Below are 11,423 nucleotides of genomic sequence, written 5' to 3'. Positions count from 1 at the left end.
TAATTTTCGAAAAAAAGCTCAATATTTTCATTTTGTGCTGGGGTCCTACAAATTATGTAGTGATCTTGTATGTATGTGTAGCTAGGAAGGTAGATGGGTAGATAGATAAATACATGATAGATAGATGATAGTTGCTTGATACACAGAAATAGATGATGATGATGGTGATGGTGATGGTGATGATAATGGCAGATATAGAGAAATTTTAGTGAAGGAAATGCATCTTGGGGATGGGGAAGAAACCTTCTACCGTATGTTGAGTGGCTGGACCACTATTTTTCTGCAAACTCACTCTCCTTCTGCTCATTCACGTCCTATCTAGAGAGAACGTTTCCAACCAATGATTAATAGAGAACCTGAATGCTGTAAAGCACCTAATTTTTGTGAGATGCACTAAGATTAGTTTGCATACTTCATTAAATGGAGTTAAAATGATTTATGTGAATACTTTAAAAGAGATTAGAAAGCCATTTTTTCCTGAAAAGGTAGTATACTTGTCAATAAACTTCTTCTGACTTCTCTTTATCATAACTTCATGCCTCAGAACCAGTTAATCCTCAGTGAAAAAGATGCCTCATCTGCCGCCAACTCAGGCATCACCCAGACTCAAGTTCATCCCAGATACGCTGTCAGTGGACTTTGGGCCTGAGTCGTACAGTGACGAAGGTTGACGTGGTCTGAAGACAGTTGCGGGACAGCTGATGTGCAGCTTAAAGGCACTCACATGGAGAGAAGTGGTCACAGTGACAAGATGAGTTTATTTTACAAAATAAGTTGCTAGAAATTCCCTAAAGCTCAGTGTTAATCCCCACTGTATTATTATTTTGGTGATTACATATGAGTGGTTTCCTGCATTTCCATCATTCAGTTGTTCTACATTTGGGGTTACTTAAAAACATATACACATTTTCTTTCTGGTGAAGGAAAATCACTGATTCCTGAATTATTACAGCTGGAAGAAGAATTTGACATCATCCACTTCATCGTTTTACAATTTTTCAAGTATTTGGGCATTAGCTTCAAATATATGTATATTTGCTATGCCTTCATTTCTCATATACAATTATTTCTAAATATTACTTAACATCAGTTCACTTTTTTTTTTTTTTTTTTTTGCAGTACGCGGGCCTCTCACTGTTGTGGCCTCTCCCGTTGTGGAGCACAGGCTCCAGACGTGCAGGCTCAGCGGCCATGGCTCACGGGCTCAGCCACTCCGCGGCATGTGGGATCTTCCCGGACCGGGGCATGAACCTGTGTCCCCTGCGTCGGCAGGCGGACCCCCAACCACTGCGCCACCAGGGAAGCCCCCAGTTCACTTTTAATATTAAATAAATTTAGTCTCATCTTAAGCAACAGCATCCATTAAATCCTGGATTTAATAAACTAGTTTTATGTTTTATGTTTTAGTTACATATGCATGTGTAACTATTTTTTTCTAAGGTTTATCTATGACGACCTAAAAATGCTTCATGTCCCTCTCTAAAAACATTCTACAAGCTGAAGTGTAGAGACATAATACAGACTTCTCTTGGTACATATGAGCTAGTGAAAGCAGAATGAGCTTATTAAAATAAAGAAAAGATTGTCCGATGACCCAATAGAAAATCAGAGTCTTAAAAAATTAAGTCTTGGGCTTCCCTGGTGGCACAATGGTTGAGAGTACGCCTGCCGATGCAGGGGACACAGGTTCGTGCCCCAGTCCGGGAGGATCCCACGTGTCTTACAATCTTTACTCTGCAATTCCTTACCTGTACCTTTTTGGAAAAGTCACTTAAAATCCCTGCACCTCAGTTTGGTCATATGCAGAACCTGAATTTAATCAGCATCCTAGCTCATAATATATTTCTGAGCAAGGAGGAAAGTGAGTGGTGGGAGGTGATATAGTGACAGATGACATGTGACCTGACATTCTGGGTGACATAGGAGACCAGCACCCAAGGTCACAAGGGTAGCTGTGACACAAGGGTAGTTGACAGACCGTGAACAAAACCAAACTTTCCTAACGCTCATCCAATGACCTTGGTGCGGAATGAAATAAGCTAATTAGATGTTGAATAAACTTCACTAGAATCACGCCTCTGTTTTCAAAGCATTAGATTTTTATGTGGTTGATGATGTTCACAGAACACTGATAACATTTTTTGATGAAAATATATTAATACGGTATTGCATAATGATCATCAGTTCCATAATTCTTTTCTGACATGGCTGCTTCCCTGCAATTTATCTCTTTAAGCAAAAGGTAGAATGATTGGTTCGTTTCTGATTTTTCCTTTCAATCTAACATATGGTTCTGTTTAAATGTGTCCATGTTTGCAACTTACAGTTGACATTTTTGGCACTCAGAATAGTATCTTGCAATTATACTTAGTTTAGAAAGAAGGGTTTGCTTTAACAGCAGAATGCATGAAATAAAAAAGTTCAAGTCAAATTTATTGGCTGCTGAGAGCCCTCGAGAATGTAGACGTCTGGTCTGGGGGAACTCAATGGATTTCTGTTCTTGGTACATGCACCCACTTATGTGTTCACGTCCCACCCCCATCCTCACGGCCATTACATGAAAGCATCTGAGTGTTGTACAAGGCTAAAGCTTTTTTGTTAATCTATCCCATATGGAGTAGCTATTAAACAGACAGCGAATTCACTCACGGCCTGGGGGTAAGCCTGTATTTGTAACACGGGGACACTGTCAAGGGACTTGTGTAGCAAAGAATAAGGAAAAAATATAGAGAAAAGGGAATGTGAAAAGTAGTACTGTCTAGGCTACATTCAGCCTGAAAATAATTGTTTGTGAAGACTTTGGTGGTTGTGGACATGTGCAAACAGCTAAGGAAGCTCTCCTCGAAGGAAGGTTACTTCTCCTGCAATGCTGTGCCTGGGAGACACAGATTTTCCCTGTTTCTGGGTCTAAATTCAGAAATTAGGCCCAGAAATAGAATGGTTCAGTGAAACTCAATCGTGTCCCAGCACGAGATCCGAGACATATGGAAATTAATGAAACACAGGAGTTCTGCAAAAGTAATAGAAATGCACATGGAGATCCCTCTGTAATTTAAGCAGAAAGGTTTTATGCTTTAGGTACTCAGTTTTAAGCAAATGAGAGAGACGTTGAGAGATTTGGGTGGTTAGAGTACCTATACCCAAAGCAAGAAACGATCAGGCCAGTTTGTCACGTCTCAGTAGATTATGGAGATCTGGGATCGATCAAGGGCAACGAGAAGTTTCTGAGGCAAACTTGGAGAGTGAGGCATTTGTATAGATGACCCTAGTTCAAGGATAGATTCATTCCCCAGAAGGGAGGAATGGAAACTTAATACCAAAACACCTCAATTAGAATGGTTTGTTTCTATAATTTCTTACATACATTTCTGCTTGTTTATCAGATTTAAAGTAGCTTTGTGGATACATTTCTTCTGGGTGTATTTACTCTCTACTTGTCCTTACACAGTTCTTAAAGGACTCTTTCAGGTGATGCAATCCTAACGTCTATTCATGGAGATCTCTTGCACAGAATGAGCCCAAGCAAAGCCTGAAAAATCATTTACCAAGTGGAATACATGCCCTAGTAGGTTTGTGAAGAGACAGAGTCTTGGGTTGGATGAGGTCTACATTTTCTTTTATCTCTGAGACTATCATTCCTTGAAAGGTCCCTGGCTTCAAAAAGCCTAGCAAACACGACTAACCAGGTTGTACTTCCAACCTGCTGCTGGGGTGGATGACCTAGTCTGGAACAACACTCTGAGTCATTCAGATCAGCGTTCTTCTAGTGAACAAATTTCTGTTCAGCGAATTCTGAGTATGTGCTCTGAGGCAGGAACTCTATGATAAGCACTGAGGACACAAAAGTGAGAAAAATGGGCATAATCTTTGTTCCCATGGAGTTGACAGTTTTGAGGAGGAATGCAAATGTCACTCAAATAACCACAGTAAAAAGTGTACACCTAAGAGCGAATATAAGAAGTTGGAAGGAAAAAAACATAAACGAACAGCTTGAGTCAGACTGAGCAGTCAAGGAAGGGTTCTTGGAGGAGGTGATATTTGGACCAAAACCTGGAGCAAGATAATTTAACGAGGGAAAGGGGGCATGGATTTCTGGAGAGATGAATCAGGTAGGCTCAAGGGAAAACTGTGACGTTAAAAAAAAAAAAACTAGTTGGAGGCCAGTGGGCTAGATGAGAAAGAGGCAGGGAGAGAAGTGATGGAAGCTTCCTGGTACAGGAGCTACTCAGGGACCCAGAGGCCAGGTGGAGGATTTGGTTCTTGATCCTACGTGATGGAAGAAGACACCAAAAGTTTTAGGCCGAAGGTTAACATAATTTGATTTGAACTTGAAAGCATCAGTTTGGTATCCACTTACCTAGAAAGCCAAAACGGTCTTTGAATCAGCTCTATCTTACACTCCCTTAATAGACAATTCTCAGAAAATCTCCGGCGCTAGGTGCCTGCTCTACGTATCAGTGGCTGGGCTAATTAGCACACTATAGCTTAGACCCAGCGGATGCTACCAACAAGGGTTTCCCGGCCATTTTGTGCAGAAGAGCCTCTTTCATTTTCTTGAAAAGTTGAGGTCTTTGGGAAAAAGCCAGGAGACACAGTGAGGTGTCAGAACAAAGACTGTGTTTGGAGAAGAAATATAATTAACTAATTTGAAGACTGAACAACGGAGCTTTGAGAGATGGGATGTGGGAAGAAAAGCACATAAAGGAATCAGAAATCCAGTTTCCCCTTAGAGAGAACATGTAGCCACTTTGGGCTTCTGTTTACTTGCTTATGAAATAAGATCCATTCATTCGCGCAGCACTTACATTCCTTCTTGTTTTTAAACAATGCACCCATGTACCAAATCCCGTGTTAAGCTCAGGGGATAAAAAAATAAAGTGTGGTGCCAGCCTTCCAGCCCCTGGCATTCTCCCTGGGGAGGCGAGAACCCAGTATTTATCAAGTCTGACCTTCTAGACCCTGGGCTTGGTGCTTTCACAGGCATTCCGCTATTGAATCCATACCACAAGCAGGTGAGATCATAGGCTCCTTAGCCCCACTTTTACAAATGAGAAAACTAAGACTGAGAGAGAGGAAGCACCCGACCTCAGATCAGGCTGTCAGTGGTGGCAGGGCCAAATGTCACACACAGGTCTGATTCCAAGACCCTTGTTCTTTCCACCGTAACACAGTGTAAGCAAGTAATTACAGAGCAGAGTGTGAAGTGTTTCCACGGAGGAATGCAGCAAGAGTTATGGCAGCAGGGTGGGGATGCACTAAGAATAGCTCCTCTGCTGCTTTGCAGGGCTGTCCCCGTGATCACGTGCACGGATGGACTTGAAAGTGCTTTCTTTGTATGCTAAAAAGTGCCACATAAATATAAGGGATTACTGTCACCCACACAACCGGATCTGCTATGCTGGGGCGCCGAGTGCCTCTCAGGGTGAGGCTTACAGGCTGGGACGATGGCTATTTCATTCATTCATTTCCAGGACTTTCTTGGCATTCACTGCACCACAGGGGCGGGTCTGACAGCCAGCAGTCCCACACGTCCTGATGGAAGCCAAAGCCTGTCAGCTGTGCGGGGACATTCCTGGGTGCCGCTGGCTGGAATGACACTTAAGGTTTTTATCTCTAAGCTGAAAGGGAAAGGATTGATTTAGCCTGGAGAGTTCCCAAGGAGCATCCTCCCTCCCTCCCCTGTGGCTCCGAACCCAGAGCTTAGAATCAGGAGTCCTCCCAACTGTCCGCCCGCTCTGAGGTCTTCAGCTGTCTCCGGGTGAGGGTGCCCACAGAGACCAGCGCCAGCGCCGGGCTGGGCTGAGTCATGGTCCCCGCCTTGCTGGGCGGGGTCAGCACCAGTGATGGCTTGGGGACAAGGCCTGTATAAAGTTGCAGGGGTTTTCCAGGCTGTCCTGGGCGGGGGCTGCGTGGATTATAAACAGCTGTGTTCAGAAGCCAGAGTGACAGGAGGGCTCTGTGACCCGGCCTGGGGTCCCCGTGGAGAAACCTGTGGCGAGATTCAGGACAGAAATTCTCTCATGGACCATCCTGTGGTTAGTGTGGGCACTGCCTGTCTGAACATATATTAGTGTGTGTGTGTGTGCGCGCGTGTGCATGTGTGTGTGCGTGTGCATGTGTGTGCGTGTGTGGCAGGAGGAGATGATGCTCTTACTTTTTCAGTGTCACAAGAACTATCATCTCATGACAGACTCATAAACCAACTCCTGACACCAAGAGGTTTTTTTTTTTTTTTTTCTGCTTTGTTTTTTGAGATTTTGTGACGAGAAGTAGACAAACAGAGAGATGGAGGCAAGTGGGAAAGGGAAAGGTCTGGAGCCAGAGGCTCGAAAGATGTGCATCTGGAGGGGGAGGGCAGGGACAGAGGGGCGCCCGAGGTTCAGCCACACGGGAAGGAAAGTTTTGGAGGCGTCGCCAGAATGTTTCTGTGGTTTAGACAAGCATAAAGGAAAGTCAAAGAACGGAAAGTTTAAGGACTCTTTTTAGACTTATTTTTTGAGGTAACATTATATAAGTTTCATGCATACCACATTATCTATATGTTCTACCTCTGGATACCCTGTGGTGCTCACCGCCAAAAGTTTGGTTCCTATCCGTCACCGTACAGGTGACCCCTTTCACCCATTTCACCCTCCCCCTTGGCCCCCTTCCCCTCTGGTGACCCCTACTCTGTCCTCTGTATCTACATGTTTGGCCTTGTTTATTTTATTTTATTTTATGTTTTATATCCCACATATAAGTGAAATTATATGGTACTTGTCTTCCTCTATCTGATTTAGTTCACTTAGCACAACACCCTCAAGGTCTATCACGTTGTAGCAAATGGCAAGATTTCATCTTTCATGTGGATGAGAAGCGTTCCCTTGTATACATACCTCAGCTCTCACTGGGGACTTGGGATCAAGTCTTTGAGAAGTTCAGGTACTGAATGTTCTCGTTTTAATATTGTTGGTTGTTCAGCCCTCGCCCTGAAACATGATGTAACCGAGCAGGATCCTATGGGGCCTTCCCGGGACAGGGACACCTTCCTCGTAGCCTCTGCTGTAGCTCCTCTCTGAAGTACCCAGATAATGATACCTCATGCATGTTTCCTGAGTTTTTCAGATGCTAAAAGCCGCCACCAAATGGAAGACATTAACTACTTAATGGTCATGCGCCTGTAGCCCCTGCACCTTCTGGCACCCAAGGATTGCTCACCATCAACTAATCATAGAATTGTGCCCAAGCTGATCACATCCCCTGGGATTCCCCTTCCTCACCTGACCTTTAAAAATGCTCTGCTGAAACCCTTTGGGGAGTTAAGGGATTTTGGGGCGTAAGCCACCCATCTCCTCGTTTGGCCCTGCAATAAAATTTTCTCTGTTCCAAACTCCTGTGAGTTGGTTTGTTTAGACTCACTGTGCGTCAGGCCTAGGGGCCCACGTTCAGTAACAGTGACACAGCCTGATCGTGAACCCCAGGGGTCTGCAGGTTCATAAGGGGGTGGATGCTGCAACTGACTCCCGTGTACAGAGTTTTTAGGAAGAATTCCATACGTTGGTAATGAAACGTTATTGTAAGAACAAAGACAATGAAAACAAAATCCTACTGTTGATCAAAGTATGTTTTAGCAAAACTGCAATGAAAGTGTCAAGTTTTCAGGACTCCCATGTGGCAGAATACCCACGGGCGCCTGAATTACCTTTTCCAAAAAGTGAGTCAGTCTAGGTGAGTCATTTGAATATTAAATGCCAGTTTTCTGTCAAAGGAAGCTGCAAGACTGTCATCTCTAAAAGACCACAAACCTGCTTATTTTGGAAATGGAACCCACACCTACATCATAGCTCACGTCCACGGAAGCTCCGGCCTTGTGCTCATTTAAGAAAATCACTCAGGCATCTTTCATTTATATTTTTGCAAGGACCATGAGGTCACAGACAAAGGGTTATTTTCATGTCTGTCTTCAGCATTATTATGATAAGAAATTAATATCATCCACCTTATCTAGGAATGCTTTAAGGGTCGTGACCTGACCCGAACGGTGAACCCCAAACTGAACTGAACCATATTAATTTGCAAAACCAGCCACTGAAACTGAAACCGTGTAGCGATTTTTAGCTGAAATGTATACCAAAACGACGTCTTCTAAAAACGTGACTTGGCTTCATATATTTCGAAAGCTAATGAAGGGATGTAAAAATGTCTCTGACCGATGGGTCATTATTTATTTGTAACATGAGTCAAAGCACATGCAGTGTGACTAAAATAATTAAAGAAGAGAAAAACCATATAGGACCTTACCACTACTCAGCCATGGACTTGCCAGACTGTTCTGGCGGGGAAGGAGGGGAGCAGCGGGGGCTGAGGGAGTCAGGCCCCAGGTGGGGGGCAGGGGGTGGCCCAAGGCCTGGGGTGGGGCTGAGGGAGCACCACTGAGCTTGGGGGCAGCTCTGGGGTCAGGCTGGCGAGGAGGGAAAGCGAAGGAATGGCGGCGTCTCCTCCTGGGTGTTCAGCAAACGGATTGGAACCTTCTCTACCACGGATGAGACAGAAATATGCCAGATGGCAAGTGATCCCTCACACTGACTGCATAACTCAAAATCGAATTAGAAACTTGCCTTGGTCCACTCCTCTTTGAAATACTGCTTTTAGTTGAAAGTTGAAATCTGTGACAGGTCCAGACTGGGGAGGACAAAGAAAGAAAGTAGAAAGACTGCCCTTGTTTCTTACACAAGTGACTCCCTGTGAAGCAGCCTTGGCCCCAGCCTCCAAAGGTCCTGATTTCTCTGAGGGCCCCGTGCTCCCCCCTACTGGCCCCCCAGGTTTTACCATCATGTCTGTCCTGTCTTAGCTTCTCCTGTCTATGGGCAATCAAGCCGGTGACTGAATGAATATGTGAGTAAAACAACCCAAGCGCCCTCCTTAACCTTCCATCCTGGCCCCCGATGCCATGCAAGCCTGCAATTCATTCATTCATTGTCCTGTTTGTCCTGGGGTCACAGGCCCTGCTTTTCCGTCTCCAGCATGTTCAAGTTCCTCCATTCCCTTGCTTAGCTGCTTTGAAATAATCATTTCCCTCAAAATAGACTTCCTATGTGAATTATCTTTTTATCTTTCCTTTTATTTTAGCAGCTGTATTAATTTCCTAGGGCTACCGTAACAATGTATTACAAACTGGGTGACCTAAAACAGCAACAATTTATTTTCTCACAGTTTTGGAAGCGAGAAGCCCCAAATTGAGGAGTTTGAAGGGTCATGCTCCCCACTGCAATCTGACCAGAGTCTTTATGAAAGGGGGTATTGGGACCCAGCATAACCCCAAGGAGAACAGCATGTGAGGAGGAAGGCAGAGCCTGGGGTCACGTGTCTACAAGTCGAGGAACACCAAAGGGTGCCGGCAAACTACCAGCAGCAGGGAGAGAGGCTGGATCAGAGCCTCCCGAGAACCTTCAGAGGGAGCAGGGTCCCTCCAACACCTTGATTTCAGACTTCTACCCTCCAGGACTGTGAGGCGCTAAATGTCTCTTATTTAAGCCCCTCAGATTGCTGTGCTTTATTTTGGCAGCCCGAGCAGACACGGGCAGACTGCTTCCCTGGCTCTGCCTGGCTCTGAAGGCTGCGGCAATCCTGAGCACCCCCTGGTTTGCAGCCTCCCACTCCGATCCCCACACCGTCAGCACAGAGGCTCCCCGTGTGTCTGGGTCCAGATTTCCCTCCTCTTAATAAGAACATGAGTCCTATTGGCTGAAGCTCACCCTAGTGGCTTTATCTTAGCTTAATTCCAACTGCAAAGACCCTATTTCCAAATCAGATCACATTCACAGGTACTGGGGAGTTAGGACTTCAACCTACCTTTCTGGGGGACATAATTCAATCCAAACTCCTTGAAAGGGTTAAGCACACTCATTGCTTCTTCTTCCTTAGAACTGGGTTACTCTTCATCTTTTCAATACAAGGAGCATCCCGCCTCAGACACCCCAGCGCTGGCATTGTACCACTTTCCTCTTTATCATTTTAATATCCTACATTCTCTTCTCTTCCCTGACATTGAGGAGGTTGCCTGTCAACCACCCGAACTTCCCACCTTTCTGATTTCCCAGGGCGCCGACCCTGAATTCTCTCTGAAATGCTCTTCTGCGCCACCCCTTCCAGAATGCTTCTCGAGTCCTTGACTCATCCTCAGAGCCCACCCACTCCTTAAATGCTGGCGCTGCCAGGCCTTCTGCTGTGGGCCTGGCACCCAGGGCACCAGTGGGACAAGGTTTAAGCTGTATTAGCCTCTCTCTCCTCCGTGCTCCTCTGAGCACAGAGACCATGTGATTTAAGCATCACCAGGCCCTGCACAGAATAAACACACAGTAGCTCTTGCAGGACAGATGGAAGACTTGAATGAATGGGACCTTATGAATTTTCAGAAGGGGAGAGTGACTTGGGCATGGCTGTGGTCTCTTCCTCCCACCTTGACAGCTGGGCTCACAGAGGCACTCGGCGTGCTCTGCTCAGTTACACTCCCAGGTAAAGAAAAGAACGATCGTGGGCTGTCATGGATGAAGGAACCTGGGGCGGTGGACACATGCTGCTGACTGCCCGCCATCCCCCGAGGTGGCATGGGTGATGCTGCAGGGGGAGGCTGGGGTCCAGGGGCTAACCCCCTGGCGGAGGCTCTCAGGGTCCCTGTCCAACTGTGAAATGAATGGAACTTCAAGGACAAATAGCATTGTCCCTTCACAGGGACATGATGGGAATCAATAGAATGTTCTCATTTCTCTAGAGGAGATGTTTGATTCCTAGCATAGAAGGCTAGAGGTAAAAACAAACCTCATACTACAGGCAACAAGCAAACATCTCGAATCTGGATGGGAGCAAAGGAGGGCTTCACCCACCAGTCAGGAGGCATTTTGTGACGGCCTCGGGCTCCTCATTCAGTAAGGACCCCCACCCACTGCAGGTGTGAACAGGTGTACTTTCTACCTGGGTGGAATTCAAAACCTTCACTTCATTTGAAGGACCTTGAAGTCTGAGAAGATTCAAAATAATGTCTTTAAAGTCACAGGGAAGCAATCTCATTTTGTGAGCTATTCTCTAAAACAATAAAGGATGGTAATAATCTTACATGTGTACCTATAACCCAGGTCCTTCTGACATTGGCTTGTGCAGTTAAAGAAATGAAGTGATTTGGGTAATTGAAAATTTGCAAGGACCATGATAGAATAGTAATAATGGGTTGCTTCAATTTCTTCTCATTGCTAATTCAGACCAGGAAATGAGACAGCACATTAGGTCAATGGTTATGAACTAATTAAGGGGCAAACTAAAAGCAATTCCATTTTTAAATAGGTTATGCACAGAATATGCAATCTCTTACATGTCTGTACACTTCCAGGCTTACAGCTTGGTTTTCAAGGCAGCTAACACAGGTTTCCATCCTAGTTCTTTTATTCATT

Source organism: Orcinus orca, chromosome 13 (genome assembly GCF_937001465.1).
Source record: "Orcinus orca chromosome 13, mOrcOrc1.1, whole genome shotgun sequence".
Lineage (NCBI taxonomy): Eukaryota > Metazoa > Chordata > Mammalia > Artiodactyla > Delphinidae > Orcinus > Orcinus orca.
Note: the sequence above shows the minus strand (reverse complement) of the source record.